Source organism: Protopterus annectens, chromosome 12.part0 (assembly GCF_019279795.1).
Source record: "Protopterus annectens isolate FY-2018-M chromosome 12.part0, PAN1.0, whole genome shotgun sequence".
Lineage (NCBI taxonomy): Eukaryota > Metazoa > Chordata > Ceratodontiformes > Protopteridae > Protopterus > Protopterus annectens.
In genome coordinates, this window is record NC_056746.1 from 767,433,880 (window position 1) to 767,450,364 (window position 16,485).

Sequence of the window (16,485 nt, forward strand, 5' to 3'; positions counted from 1 at the left end):
TCCCTCAGAATCTGATATCCAAGCTACTTCAACTGGACATATACTGACATTTATGCAAATGGATTCTGAACTTCCTTACTGAAAGGCCTCAAAAGGTTCGTGTGGGAGGCAACAGCTCCAGAAGTATCATCCTGAACACAGGACTACCACAGGGGTTAGTTTTCACTCTGCAGACACATGACTGCATGGCCAGACATGAGACAAATAGGATCATCAAATTTGCGGATGACACCATTGTTATAGGCCTGGTCAAAGATGGAGGAGGAGGAGGAGGCATACAGGAACAAGACTGATCAACTACTGGTCTGGTGTGACAGCAACAATCTAGCACAGAATGTCATCAAGACAAAGGAGCTGGTTGTTGATTTCAGAAGATCTCAAGTACCACACAAACCTCTAGTGATGAAAGGAATGACAGTGGAAAGGGTGAAGAGTACAAAGTTCTTGGGTGTTCATATCACAGTGAACTTATCCTGGTCAGTCCATGTACCCAGCACAGTCAAAGAAAACTCAGCAACACTTGTACTTTCTAAGGAAACTTAGGAAGGCAAAATTGCCAAGCTTCATTCTTCAGACCTTTTATAGGAGCACCACTGAAAGTGTCCTGACTAACAGCACTGCAGTCTAGTATGGGAGCTGTTACAATCAGGATCAGAAGGCACTAAAAAGAATTGTAAGGTTGGCAAAAAGAATCACTGGCACCTCCCTTACATCTCTGGCAGATCTATACAAATGCCGGTGCAACGACAGGGCCAAAAAAGATTTCCAGCGATCCAACGCATTCTGCCAATGGTCTGTACACTTGCCTGTCCTCAGGCAGAAGATACAGAAGCCCACATTGTAAGACCACCAGAGTAAAAAACAGTTTCTTTCCGCTCTCCATTAGACTGTTGAACTCTTGGGACAAACGAACCATGATGTCCGTTACATAACTAGCCTATCAAGGGGCTTATTTTATGGATGTGCAATAACTAAGTGCAATACTAAGCTAGCTCACCTACACACTGAAGGACTGTAAAGTGCAATATACAAACTGTGCAATAATTCAGTCTAATCACAGATATGCTGCTATTGTTTCAATTTTACTTTGACAATATTACCTTCATATTGTTCCTTGTCTTCCTTGTCTCCTGCTCTGGGATGAGTGTGGGTCACTGCTGTCCTACTTTACTTACTAATTGCTACTTACTAAATTTCTCCTGTGATATTTTATTCATTTTTCTCTGTCTATATGAGCAATTGTTTCCTGTATTGAGAGCGAAGCATTTTAATTTCATTCAGCTACACTGCTGTGTAGTTCTGAATGACAATAAAGCTTTCTTTGACTTGACTTGAAAAACACAAATACATTGCTGAGAAAACATTGTCTTAGAGTGAGAAAGAGATTTTGTCTGCATTTTTTTCTGCCACTCTTCCAAACATGCTATACAACAAATTGCCAGGACACAGTCCGTATTCATTCCCTGACAGGTAAAAGCAGTCATGATACAGCATTCACTGAGGCAACCACTGGGGAACAGTTTTCATTTCTGCCTTAATCTATACTTGCAAATGCCTTGGCAGCATTCTCACTGTAGCTGTACAATCCCACTCACTCATGTGAGAGATTATTATGTCAAGCAGCCCTGCCTCCTACCCCCACCCCTTGTAAGTAATTCATGCCCATCAGTTCTTCCATCTCTGTGAGAGTGTCAGTGATTATAAGGTGACTCCCGAGATGCAAGTCTCCTCCTACATTTCTCAAGGAAGGGTAGGTACGTAAATGCCCCATCTCCAGCTGGCTCCACTGGCATGCAGGCCATTAATCAAGGATTGTTTACCAGCATTGCAGGAAGGGCTATCTCCCTGCAGTCCACAGTGCTGGCTCCAATTATACATTTTAGTGTACACTAAAAAAGTGTACCTAGTAGAAGTGGTCAAGTTTAACACTACGACCTGGAAATGCTGAATGCTAAACCCATTTTTGTTTCTGCAGCAAACTGCAAATATGCTTTACTTTTTGAAGTGGGCACAAAAACTGAGAAAAGTAAAGGAAAAATGATTCAGTTTTCAGTATGTTGACTTAGCCCTGACAGTATTAATCAATGTAAGGACTGTGTCACAACCACAGCATGAAATAAATTAACTCCGAGATTGTTCTAACTTAGATTAAAAAGTTTATTCTCTTTATTTTTACAGTACAGACGTAGCAGAGTTTAATTACTGCACTCACCAAAATAACAGATATTGAACCAGAAGGATCACTGCTGCAGTGCCATACATTATCCACTGGAATTAGCAGCAGTCATCCACCCTTCCAGTCTGACTTCTACAGCTTTCAGACATCCAGCAGAGCTAAACTCCTGCAAGGAAAAGTCACCCACACCATTTTCCATTCATTTTAGCTTAATACTTCACAAACATTCAGTTATTTATTTATTTATTGACATTTGTTAACCGGGTTGGTCCAGCTGGTTTGAGGCCTATTTTCAGTGGAGATCCGAGGAGAAAAGCTCCATACAGAGACAGTTTACAGTATTTAAAGAAATTTGGCTTAAGACAAAGACATAAAAAAAAATCGATTAGACAAAAAGTTAAATATACAATGCAGTAATGCACGCAAAAGTGCTGTACATATCATGTTATACAGAGTAACAATATATATATATATATATATATATATATATATATATATATATATATATATATATATATATATATATATACACATTAAGTTTTTTTTTTCAGCAGTAATGGTTTGAAAGAGTTTAGTATTGGCCTGATGACTTACTTGAGTGAAAAGGGAGGGATTGGTAATGGTATGTGAGTGGGAGGGGTTAATTTGGGGCATGGTAGGGGCAACTTTTGGAGTTAAGGAAATGAAGTTTGAGTTTTTCTTTGAAGTGTGCTGGGTGGATGATGGAATGTATATCAAGTGGAAGTTTGTTCCAAGCATGGACAACTGAGTGTTTATATAGTAGTTTACCTACAGTTTTTTTGGGTTGATAGATGTCCAGTAGTTGTTGATTAGATGTACAGAGAGTCCGAGGTGGAGTATAGATAGAGATGAAGGAGGAGATAGCAGGACATGAAGAAGGCTTATGGAGAATGAAGTGTAGCATTTGTAGTTGAGCTAGCAGTAGTAGTTGGTTAAATTCAAGCCACTGTAGAGAGTTTAGGGCAAGGCAGTGATGAGAATTGTAAGGAGAATTTGTGCTAAATCTGGTTATCTTATGGTAAGTTTGTTGAAGTTTGTTCAAGGTTGTAGTTTGGATGTTGGTAAGAAATGGAGCAGCATATAGAAGGGAGGGGAAGAGTAGAGCTTGTGCAAGGGAGAGTCTGGCATTAGCAGTTAAAAATATTTTGTTGTGGTACAGTAAGCCAAGTTTCTGGTTTGTCTTTTTTATACATTGGAGCATGTGAAGGTTAATTTTTAGTTCATCATCAATGATAACGCCCAAAAGTTTTGTGTGTGCCAAAAGTTTTGTGTGAGTTTTAGGTAGGATTGTAGTGTTGTTAGAGGAAGTAACTGAAAAGGTGGATTTGTAGTGATTGAGAGATTTGGGCAGAAAGAGTAAGAGTTTAGTCTTTTTAGGGTTCAGGATAAGTAGGTTACTGGATAACCATTGTTCTGTGGAAAGGAAGGCTTCTTGAGTTACAGTATGGAGTTCAGAGATGTTGTCAGAGATGGCGATGAGAGTTGAGTCATCAGCATATTGGATGAGGGAGGATTGTTTACAAGATGTGTAAAGATCATTGGTAAATATATTAAACAGGAGAGGACCCAGGATGGAACCTTGTGGTACTCCATTTGGGACAGCTTTAAATGGAGAAGAGGAAGAGAGCCATTTGACAGATTGCTGCCTGCAGGATAAGTAACTGGAGAACCAGGCAAGAGAGGAAGAGGATAGATTAAGATTTGCAAGTTTAGATAGTAGTAGAGGGTGGGAAACTGTATCAAAGGCTTTGGAAAGGTCAAGGAAGAGAGAAGATACGAGTCTATTGTTATCTAGGGCCTCAGCAATGCTATGTGTGAAGAATAAGAGGCTAGTAGTTGTGCTGTGGCTAGGACAGAAACCATGCTGAGTAGGAGTGAGTAGGTTATGTTGGAGGAGGTAAGTGAGAAGCTGTGAGTGAATACATTTTTCAAGAATCTTAGAGAGGGGGGATAGAATGGCTATGGGTCAGTAATTTGATGGCTCTGTAGAGTTTCCACCTTTGTGCAGGGGAATAGTAAAGAAGGATTTCCACAGGGTAGGGACAATGGATTCCTGAATGGATCTATTCATTAGAATAGATACTGGATAGGCAATGGAATCAGAAGTATGTTTGAGGAAGGTAGGAGGTAGACTGTTAGTGGAGGCAGAGCAAGGTTTAAGCTTTTGTAGAAGAGACTTGATGTAGGAAGTAGGGATGGGTGAAAAGAGAATAGATTTTTGTTTGGAGAGTTGGGAGTAGTAGGGAGAAAATTAGTGCTACAATTGGAAGGTATGAGTGCTTGGATGGAGTCAATAAAATGTTTATTGAGTAGGGTAGCAGTTTCCAGAGGGGTTGTTTTTGGGTAAGGGCAGGGGTTTGAGGGGCAGCCAGGAGAAATAATATTATTTAGCATAGACCTACATTTCCTAGGGTTGGATTTGCTATTGAGATGAGAAGAGGTATAGTAGGATTTTTTTTGTCATAGTTTGTTTCTTAGTAAGATTCCTAAGCTGTCTATATTTGTGTAGCAGAGGTAGTTCTTTTGTTTTGATCTATGCTTCCCAAGCACAGTCTCTTTTGTGCATAAAGGACCTAGTTTCTTTTGAAAGCCAGGGAGCATAACTGGATTTTATTCTGATCTTTCCAGAGGGGGCCAAGGAGTTTACAGTATTTAGAAATATGCTGTTAAACATATTGACAGCATCACTGAGGGGGCTTTGTGTAAGGATGTACCAGTCTATATTAGAAAGGACGTGGTTGAACGGAGCTATATTGAAGTTAGTGAGTTTGTGACAATCCCTGTAAAGGTGGGGTTTGGACAGAGGTAGGGAGGTGGTCACTTAGGCAGTCAGGTAAGGCAGTGGGGCTGTGGTAGTGGTGGGGTGAGTTGGTAAGTATCCAATCAATTATGGAGCTTGAAAAAGGATGCGGGTGGGGGAAGATATCAGTTGATGGAAGCCATGAAGGCTGATACTAAGTTGTGGAGAGTCAGTTTTAAGTTTGGACCAATCTAGGTTGACATCTCCTAAGATGAGGGTTTTGTAGGAAATATTTTGGGAAAACCAGAATAGGATATTCTATAGAGTGGATAAATTATTTCCAGGAGGGATATTATATATATAGACACAACAGCAAATTTTGTGTGTGGATTGAGGTGGCAATTTAGGATGATAAGTTCAGCAGGGTGGAAGTCATCGATGGGTGTGGAGAAAGGTGATAGGTTGATGTTATTGGAGTTCAGGATGGCTACACCACAACCTTTTTTTAGGGAATCTGTCAGAGCGATAGATATTATAACCTAGTGGGAGAATTTCATTGTTAGTGATATGAGGTTTAAGCCAAGTTTCTGATAAGGATAGAATGTGAGGGGTTGTATGGGCTAACCAGGTATGAAACTCAGTGATTTTATTAGTTAGTCTTTGGATGTTTAATGAGTATATAGAGAGGTTCTTGGCTGAGGATGAGTCTAGTAACTGAGGATGGGGACAGTGACAGGTGTGTGACGATGGGGGGAAAGTAGAAGGCAAGAGGGGTATGTGGCTGTGAGGAGGAGGAGGGGGGAGGGGCCTGGGTTGGGGTGGATGTCCCCTGATATGAGTATGCTGTTTTTGTGAAGTGATAGTATAGTAGCAAGTAGAAGTAGTTTGTGTAATTTAGGTTTATATTTGTAGGTAGGTGTGAGGGTTTGTGGTCTACATAGTTTATGAAGGCATGAGATTGAATGGTTGAACAAGGTAGGGGAGATGTAAAAGGAGAATGTTTTTGGTTGATTGACATATGAGTAGGAGGTAGGAGAGCATATTTGTGGAAGGGAAAGGTGTGTGTGATAAGAGGTTAGAGCAGTGAGAGTTAGGAGGAATGCAGTGGAGATAATGAGGTGTTGCCTGTTGGAATGAGAAGGGTTGTTGATTGAGAGTAATAGGTAGGGCAGGAGGTGATGTCCTTTGAGTTTGATGGGAAGTTGTTTGTTAGTGAATGGTTTGGAAGGAAGGGGAGGGAGTGGATGGTATAAAGGAAACTGTAATAGGGGTGGGTTGGTATGGGGGTAGGGTGGGGGAGTGAAGTGAGCCCGAGCGCAGCAAGGGTGAATGGAGCGGGGCTATACCCACAGTGAAAATTCTCAGAAGCAGAAGGAAAGGAAAACACTCTGTTAGAGCAGGTAAGGTTAACAAATGAGTGAGCTGGAGAGGGGCCAGCAGAGGGTGAGAGAGAGATTGAGTAAGTAGCTCTATCAGTGTTTAGGTGAAGGACTAGGAATAAAGTAACTGGAGACAGTCCGAGGGGAATAGTTAGGAAAAGTAAGGATACTGCAGAGTAGCAGAGACAAGTCAGTGAGCAGAGGGGGTACTGCAAATGATAGTGCAATTTAGCGTGCAGAAAATAGATAGTGTAAGTCAGGAAGAGAAGACAGCAGGTTAGGCAGGAGGTAGAGACAGCGAGAGCAGTCCACAGAAGTGCAAGGGAGATAGCCACTATGGGAGCAACAGTACAGTGCAGGTATCAACTAACACCTTATCACGATTAAGCAGGACATATTTAGTCCAAAAAAAATGGAGGGAAGATACCCACGGAGAGGCTTGGCCACAGGTTGTTCCTGGCAGAGTGGTTCAAAGGGCTATTTGGAGCAGTGGAGGTTGCTTGCTAACCTAAAAAGAGAAAACAGAGAGATAAGGGGGTTAGGGAGAAGAGTGAACTTTGAGAGAGAGTATAAGACTAATCAAGTAAGGTAGTGAAAATAAAAATAATAAAAATGTAGGGGACTATGCAATGCAATTGTGCTATGGAGTAAGACAGTGATGACTGCAGGTGAGAGTAAAGAGACAAAGTAATTACAGGAGCCTCTGAGTGAGTTGGGTGGGGAGGGAGTGTCAGTTTAAGCGTGAGAGTTGAAGGTAATGAGGGGCAATGAGGTAAGAGATGAGGGAGGGAGAAGGATGTAGGGAGAAAAGAAAATAAAGAGAGATACAATGCAGCAAAGATAACAGTAATAAAATACAATTGCGTAGGTACAAGCAGATATATACAGTGTCAGGTATATTATTTACAATGGTACTATAGCAGGATAAAGTCAGTTGTAAAATCAATTCAGCAGTTCAGATATGCAAATACAGACAATTAGTCAGTGGTTTATACTGACCTAATACCCAGTCCTTCAAATTCAAGCAAAGTGCAGTTAAATGTAGAATATATAGTTTGTATATTGTGAGTTAATGCAACTTCAGAAAAATAGTTAGAGCATGAAGGTACAATATAGTAAGGTATAGGGAGTAGTATGCCCCACCAAACTCAGTTAAAAAGCTAATAATGGCAGTCGCTAAATAAGACAGGGGGATACAATGATGCCAGGGCAGAGATACACCCCTTAGGGGACGTTCCACTACTTAACACTCAAATCGACATGCCTTAAAAGCCAATTGCATGGTCACTCAGTAAAATCAGGGAGGTGAATGTCATAAACACAGCTATAAGCTAGTAATAGCAGTCGCTAAGTAAAACAGGGCAATAAAAAAACACTAGGAGCAGAGATATAGCCCTTGGGGGATGTTCCACTACTTTACACTCAAGTCGACACAGCTTAAAGCCAGTTTAATGGCCACTGATTAAAGACAGGGAGACAGAGCGACACAATTAACAGAGACACGTCCTTAGGGAATGTTCCACTGGTCAATACACAATTCAGCAAGTGGTAAACAGCAACCAGAAATGCATTAAGGTATCTAGCAAGCAGAACTCCAATGCACAGCCACCTCAGACAAATTCGCCAAATGTACACAGTGGGGCTTAAATTTAGTTTAAATTGCAGAAAACCTCAACCCAGCTAGAAGAAAGCCCCCTGGTATGCAATTAATCAATAGTAACAATGTTATCCGGAACTGCACGATCAGCAGGGATCACATAAAAAGTGGTCAGACGCCAAGTAAGATTAAAGTACAGTTTTGTACCTACCATAAATGTAGATGTTCGAGTGTTCACCCTGCTGCAGTCATCACACTTGGGTTATCCTGTCATCAGGCGGTCCCGCAGTAGGCCTAAGTACCAAAGTCGTGGTCCGGCATCGGTTGCTGTTGCTTCTTCCCTGACGTCAGTGCGCCAGATATATATAAGAGGCATCCAACGCCATTTTCTTCAGTTTTTCTTGCCCCAGATGTCAGGTGCCCCCCAAATAGGAGGTCACTACCTATTGCCCAAATTATAAGTGAAGCACAAACAAGACATACCCCCAGCTGTAAGCAAATACACCACATAGGTTGTATCAGATATAAAGGCATAAATAGGGTTCAGCTAGATAAGAGGGGATGGAGGGAGGGTAACCTGGACTGCAGCAGGGTGAACACTCGAACATCTACATTTATGGTAGGTACAAAACTGTACTATGTTCATCGTGTTACCCTGCTGCAGTCATCACACTTGGGTTGAATCCCAAAGCTAAGGATGGGAGGTGGAATCAAACAGGGTTTGAAGAGGCTAGTAGGCCCAGTAAAACTGCAGTGGCGAAGCCAGCCCTAGTCTTAGAGTATAGTGGTAAATGATAGTGTTTGGTGAAGGTGTGTACTGAACTCCAAGTTGCAGCTTCCAGAATATCCTTGGTTGGTACCCCCCTGAGGAAGGCTGTAGATGTAGCTGTTGCCCTGGTGTCTTATGCTAGCAGGAACTGGTTTTCCATGATGAGTGTAGCAAAAACGTATGCAATGTCCTATCTATTTTGAAATGGTCTGCTTTGAGATAGGTTTTCCTTGTGATGCTGTAGCGTAGGATACAAAGAGTTGGTCAGTTTTTCTGAAAACCTTAGTTTTATCCAACTAGTAACATAGTTGCCTGTGAATGTCCAAGGAGTGCAGGAGTCGTTCTCCTTTGTTCTGGGGATGTGGGAAAAAAGTGGGTAAATGGATGGTTTGATTTAGAGCCACACTCAATACCACCTTTGGCATAAAGGAAGGGTTAGTTCATAGAGAAACTCTGTCTTGATGAAAAATGAGGAAAGGCTCCACTGTCATTAGTGCCTGTAACTCTGAGACTCTTCTGGCTGAAGTAATTGCTAGCAACAGGGCAGTTTTCCATGATATAAACTTTAAATCAGCTGAGAAAGCTGGCTCAAAAGGTGGCAGCGTAAGCTTTTCCAGAACAAAGTTGAGGTCCCAAGTTGGTGTTGGTGCTCTCCTGGGAGGCCTTATGTTTTTGGCCCCTATGAGGTACTGCTTTAGAAGTGGATGTGAAAATAAGGGAGGATCCGTGCTGTTGTGAGCTGAAATAGCTGAGGCATGGATTTTAATAGATGAAAAGGAAAGCCCTTTGTGTAATAACTCAGTTAGGTATTGTAGAATCTGGGGTATTTCTGGCTCAAGGGGATTTTGGCCTTTAGCTTGGTTCCAGGTGCAAAATCTTTTCCATTTGCCTGAGTTGGCTTTCCTGGTACTGGGCCTCCTGAATGGCATCTATAACAGCTTTTGATAGAGGAGCTTGCTGGTTGTTTAGGTGAGTTGCCATGCAGCCAGATTTAAGGTCTTGAGTTGGCTATGTAGAATCATGCTGTCTTGCTGTGTAAGCAGACGAGGAATTTGTGGTAAAATCCATGGTGGGCCGTGGGCCATGTTCCTTAATAGTGGATACCAGTGCTGGCGTGACCAGTCTGGGGCAATGAATATAATTTTTGGTCTCTCTAGTCTGACTTTCAGCAGCACCTTGGTTAGAAGGGGCAGTGGAGGGAAGGCATATACTGTCAACATTTTCCAACTGAATGAGAGGGCGTCCACTTTCCATGCTTGTGGGTGGAATGTCCTTGTGCAAAATATTTGTAGTTGGTAGTTTTGGGGGTTGGCAAACAGGTCTATGTCTGGGCGTCCCCATTTTTGAGTTATCATTGCAAATACTTGTGGATCCAGTTTCCACTTGTGGGGATCCATGATGTTCCTGCTTAGGACGTCTGCCAATGTATTTTTCCTTCCTGGCAGGAATTGTGCTTGTAACTGAACTTGGTAAGTCAGTGCTGTGTTCCACAAGGTCATTGCTCACCTGCATAGAGGGTAGGAATGTGTACCCCCTTGCTTGTTTATGTACCACATTACTGTGGTATTGTCTGTCCTTCTTATTAGTTATCCGGGGTGTAAGAGGTCCTTGAAAGCTGTTAGAACATTCTGTACAGCTAGCATTTCTTTTTGATTGATGTGCAGATATCTTTGATCTGTTGTCCATTTGCCTTGAACGCACTGTCCTGCCATGTGTGCCCTCCCAGGCATAGTCCGATGCATCTGTTGTCATAGTTTGCCTGGCTGGGGGTAAGGTGAAAGGCTGACCCTTGTTTAGGTAACATGCCTGTGACCACAATAGAAACTCCTGTTGAAGGCAGGGAATGAGAGGTATCATTGTTTCCAAGCTGTGGCTGTGTTGAGTCCATACGCTTTTCAGGTACCATTGTAATTTCCTCAAATGCAGTTTTGCAAATGGTATTAGTAGTATGCAAGATGCCATCAATCCCACGGCCTGCAGAATTTTTCTTGAAGGGAGTTGGGTCTTTGTTGCCATTATTTTGAAGTATTGAGTTAGTTGTAGTTGCTTGTCTGGCATGAGATAAAACCATCTGGGCTGTTGTATTCAAGCTGGCACCCAGGAATATTATGTCCTGGGAGGGCACTAGTTTTGATTTCTTTTCATTTACTGTGTACCCCAGGCAACTTAGAAGGTTGTTTGACAAACGCCAGATGTTGTAAGAGAATGTCCTTGCTTTCTGCTTGGATGAGGCAGTCGTCCAGGTATGGGTATATTTGAATTCCTCTTTGTCTGCAGTATGCAATTACTGGTGCCAGGCATTTTGTGAAGACCCTGGACGCAGTACATAAGCCAAAGGGCAGTGCAGAGAATTGGTAATGGGTCAAACCTGCAATGAAACAGAGGTATCTTCTGCAATTTTGTGTGATAGGGACATGCAGGTATGCCTCCTTGAGGTCCAACGTTACTAGCCAAGCCTTCTTGCCCAACATGGGAAGAAGTTGCTGCAGTGTTAGCATATTGAATTTGGGTACTTGCAAGTAAGTGTTTAGATTTGAAAGGTCCAAAATAGGTCTCCATGCATTGTTCTTTCTTGGGACTAAAAAGAGCCTTGAGTAAAATCCTTGGCCTTGCTCCTGTGTAGGTACCAGTTGAATGGCTCTCATGTCCATGAGAGCTGCAATTTGTTTTTGTGCTTCTGCCCATTGATTTGGTGGCAGGTTTGGCATTCCTTTTATCCTTGGCAAGGTGTGAAAATGGAATCTGTATCCTTGTGAAACAATGTCTAGGACCCACTTGTCCTTTGTGATGATGCGCCAGTTGTCTGCAAAAAGTGCTAATTTTCCTCCCAAGGGAGCTGCCAAGAGTGTTTTGCTTGGCAGTTTGAGTATTAAGTCATTGTGTTTGTCTTCTAGTGGTTTGGGGCCTGTCTTCTCCTCCCTTCTGTGCTGCAGTGCCCCATTGGCGAGGTTTGTATGGGATTTGTGCTTGACCTCTGCCCCTTGGGCATCTGTATTTGCCCCTCTGTGGTCTGTCAGAAGACGGAAAGGACCAGTTTTTTGTTGGCCAATTTCTGCTGAAGCGAGCGGGTTGTACCTGTAAGAAATCCTTGACCGTCTGCATAGACTTTGCCTTATCTTCCATTTTCTTTAAAACCTCTTCTGCTTTGGCACCAAATAGGACATCCTACTGTAAAGGTACATCTAATAATTTTGCTTTAACATGGTCAGGCAGGGTCTGTTCTTTTAACCAAGCATGCCTACAAATGACAGACCCAGTAACAGCTGCTCTACAGGAAGCCTCCAATGAATCAAACCCACATTGTAAAGTATGTTTGCCCACCTGTTCAGCTGCATGCAACAGATCCTGCATTTCCTTGAATTCAGACTGTTGAGAATGCGTGCTCATCTTTTGTTTTAATTGAGACATTAGGAATTGCTGATATTTCAGCATGTGAAATTGGCAGTTTAGTGCTCTCATAGCTAGAGTAGCTGAGGTGTATACGTTTTTTCCCCACCTGTCTAATGCTCTGGAGTCCCTTTCAGAGGGCACAGGATTTTTAGCCATAGAAGCTTTAGCTCCTTTGGGACCCTGGGAGATTGTTTCTAGGTCCGCAACAGGGCTTTTGTAAAGGAATTTGTGTGAGTCAGTCACTCTATAATATCTATCTGGTTTGGCTGGAGCAGGAGGTAGAGAATCCGGATTTAGGCTAGATTCTAAGTAAACATCATCCACAATGTCTAAAACCGGAGAGATAGCAAGTGGTCTGTGCTGGGGAAGTAAAAGGAACTCTCGGAGTCTTTACTTTGAGTCCGAGTAGTCCTGACTTTCCCAGTGGAAATGTTCCCTCATGGTATGTAAAGTTTCCCCAAAGGAGTAGTCTTCAGGGGGAGTTGCTGAGGGAATGGAGTCTTCAGCATCAGAATCTTAATAAGGGGGAAAAGAAGTAATCTTGTTCCTCAGAGGAGCCTGAGGAAATTGAAACCTGATCAGAGGAGGCATAATCCTCCTCTTGTCTTGGCCTTTTGTCTGGAGGGGGTTGGGAACCCCTGATCAGAGTAATCAAATCTTCAGCCATCTTAAGCATCTGTTTCTTAGGCATGGGGCCTTGAACTGGAGACTGATGTACAGTCTTTTTAAGGTTTAAAGGCGTTTTAAGCTTAGCATAAGATTTAATGGTGAGAGCAGTCAGTCTAAAGACACCCTCTGAAACCGAAGGTGTTTCCACAGTACCGGCCTCTCCTTCTACAACGTTGTCGGTAGGGCCTAAAGAAAATGGCTGCGTCAGCCTAGAACTCTCTGATTGAGAATCCGAAGCAGCCTGGGGTTCCAATTCTGCAGTTGTCAGGGGCTGTGTAGTTGCGTCACTGAAAACCGGAGAACCGGCGACAGGCCCAGCAGAGGCCTCGGGGTCTGTCTTGAACCTAGGCTGCCTGTCCTTATCTTTGCATATTTTATGAACGCCGGTCATCGGTTGCTCCGACGGCATAGTGTAATTAAATTTCCTATCGAAGTAGTGTCGAGCGAAATCAAAGTGATGCTTAATAGTTCGCTTATTGAACGTAGCACAAAACCGACAACCAGTGACGTCGTGGTCTGGGCCTAGGCAAGGTATAAAGTAAGAATGGAAGTCCTTATGAGGTATTTGCTTCCCACAAGAAATGCAATTGTTAACTTTTTCTGACATCGGACTGAGGAAAGAAAAGGTTCCCCAATGGGGTACTTAGCTTTGAAGACTTCAGACTGAAATTCGATTCGAAAATCTCAGGTGTCGGCCGACCGGCACTTGCGAACTGCTTCTGCTTCGGGCACCGTGCGGCAAGAAAGACTGGGGAAAATGGCATCGGATGCCTCTTATATACCCCTGGCACACTGACGTCAGGGAAGAAGCGACAGTAACCGATGCCGGACCAAGACTTTGGAACTCAGGCCGACTGCGGGACCGCCTGACGACAGGATAACCCAAGTGTGATGACTGCAGCAGGGTAACACGATGAACATCGTTTGTGCTACAGCCAAAAGCAGTACTAAAGTAGAGAAGAGATATTCAAACCAGCATTTAAACAACAGCCTCAAAAACAGAACTGCACAGCAAAATTATCAGATCATATACTAACACAGGAGACTGTAGCTTACAAATTAACAGCAGATTAAGTCACAGAGTAGCTGTGGTTGCTGCATAGAGATAAAACAAAAGTAGGCTCCTATTGAATTAATTAGTAAACATAGCATTTAGTTCAATAACAGTCTTAGATCAACTATATGTGGAAAGTAGCAGCGAACATTGAAACAAACTTGGAAGCTAAATATAAGCAAACCATGCAGTTGTGCAGGAACTTAACCATAACTGGAAATGCTCAAGTATGTTCACTGTTGCAGTAGTGCTAACTCTTAGGACTTCTGCTGCAGAAGGTACAGCATTAGGCCAAACTTACAGAGCTTTTCAAACTTCCTCCTTATGACTGGCCAGTTACCCTCCTAACTGGATATCAGCATACCTATGGCACAAAGGTGATATCTTCCCTTGCCATCATCAGTTCTTTTTTGCCCCTTTCAACTGTAGGAGTACGGTCTAAGGGAAGAAACCCAGATGGTATACACTACCAGGAATTGCAGCCCAACCAGATGAATCTCCAAAGCTCCCTCTCCAAATGCAGCAAACCAGAAGTGTGACACCTGATATGGGCAGAAGAGAGGGAAGATGAGGCATTAGTTATTCAAGTTGTTTTGTGCTGCTACATCCAGGTTTGTATCAAGTTCCCAAAATGAAGGGTGCTACTCTAATACTGGTTTTCCTGTCTAACAACCTAATGTCCGCTTGTAGAGCTTTGATTTTTCCAGGTGTAAACATAATCCTGTAGTAAGAGCTATACTTACCCACATGGTAATTCAGGGAAGAAGGTGTTCAATAATGCTCATGCACACATGAACTGACTGGCTAATACTACTCTGAGCTGTCTCCGTTCACTTCTCTCCCCTCTCACTCCCCAGTTCCTCAGCCCCACCCCATACTCACATATGCACAGCTTCCTTATATGCATCACATTAAAGCAATCTTAAAGACACAGCAATTTTATTATCATACTGCTACCAGTCACTAAAGAATAAGGAATCACATACTTCATCTACTAACCATACAATTTTACTTCTACCTTAACACATCCATCCAGGTTTGCTTCACATGACAAAAACTACATAATACATGTAGTTCAAAACACTACACCCAGTTTCATGAACATTCAGTCTTGCATGACCTTACCACAACACATTCATACCTTTCACACACTATCATCCCTTCAACACTGCACTAACATGCACTAACCCAAATATTAAAATACTCTTTATACTACAATCCTCTTTGTACACTACCCTGTCCTCTAACACCTCCACCTTTCTTGTGCTGAAAACAAATAGTTCCAGAATGCTGTCATCAGCATAGCTGCTCCCTCACTTTCTTTATCACACTTGTGCTATAAATATAATATAGCACCACTCAATAACAGTATGTCTGCCAGCTCCACTTCACAACCACCTCATATTCATTACATGCAATAACTGACTACAATTCAGCCTCAGCACCAAACCACTACTACTCCTTCACAATAATGCACACCATCCCCAAACTTACTCAGTTCAAACTTCTCTTTTCATACACAAACAGCCCTAACTTCTCACATTACAAACTGTCTGTTCTCAGATACCCCTTCACATTTATACCCATTATTACTATAATACACTTCTTTGGAGGTCAAACTCACCAACAACAGACTTACATCAATCCAATTACAATCCATGATCTTATGCCTTCTAAGTAATGCAAAACACCTTAAGAACAAGCTTGAACAAATTGGTTTATTCCTAGAATCATGTTGTCCAGATTTATTTGCCATCACTGAATCCTGGCTGAAACTTAACCACCTGATTTACAACATTTTTCTCCCAACTACAAATTCCATTTTTGATGACACACCAGGTGGTAGCACAATGGACCTCTACAGAAATCACCTAAGCATCTCAACCACTGCCAAGCCAATGCTATTTCTGACTATGACCCAAACTGGTTACTGATAAACATCACTCTTCCCAAAATTATCTCACTCTATGTTGCTACTTGTCACCATCATCATCATGCACAGCAACGTTTAATTCCTTCATCCATAACATTGTCTCTCATGTTAACAGACACAAAAAACACAGTCATACTGGGTGACTTTAATCTCAACATTCCTGGAAGAATGAACAATTACAGCTAAGACCTTGCAAATTTAGACCTAAAATGAATCATTAAAAAGCCTACATGCCCTAATCTTTTCTCAGTCCACTTGCTCATAACCAACTAGCCATCACACATCAAAGACATCAAAGTTCAATCGAAAAGCTTCAGTGACTACTACCAAATCACTTTCACTATTCACAATTTCACTACTACATACTTCCCAGACCTCTCCACTTTAGACCTAAATGTCAACAGAACATCACCAAACTGAAAGCACATCTTACTTCTCTTAACTAGTTTCCCACTATTTCATCTCAGAACCCAAACTGCGCAGCATAAAAACTTACCTTCTACTGGGCCTTCAGAAGAAATTATTTTTAGTGATTTCTCAACTCTTTAAAAACAAATCTACTAACTGGCTCTCCAAGGACTTAAAAACCTCTTAAAATTGTGTGATAAAACCTGGTTCCTTTGAAGACTCCTCACCAGACAGTCATATTTATTACACCACTCTTAGAAATTAGGCTAAGCAAGCCATACAAAGACATAAAACTAAATATCTCACCACTAAAGGACTTTCCCTATGTAATGCTCTCAAACATTCTGGA

The 16,485-nt window shown here is 42.1% G+C and overlaps 1 protein-coding gene across 2 annotated transcripts in view; it reads right to left on the reverse strand.

Moving 5' to 3' along the window:
- Positions 1-16,485, reverse strand: part of SCNN1G (sodium channel epithelial 1 subunit gamma) — a 1,228,370-nt gene that overhangs the window by 815,897 nt on the left and 395,988 nt on the right. The window lies entirely within an intron of this gene.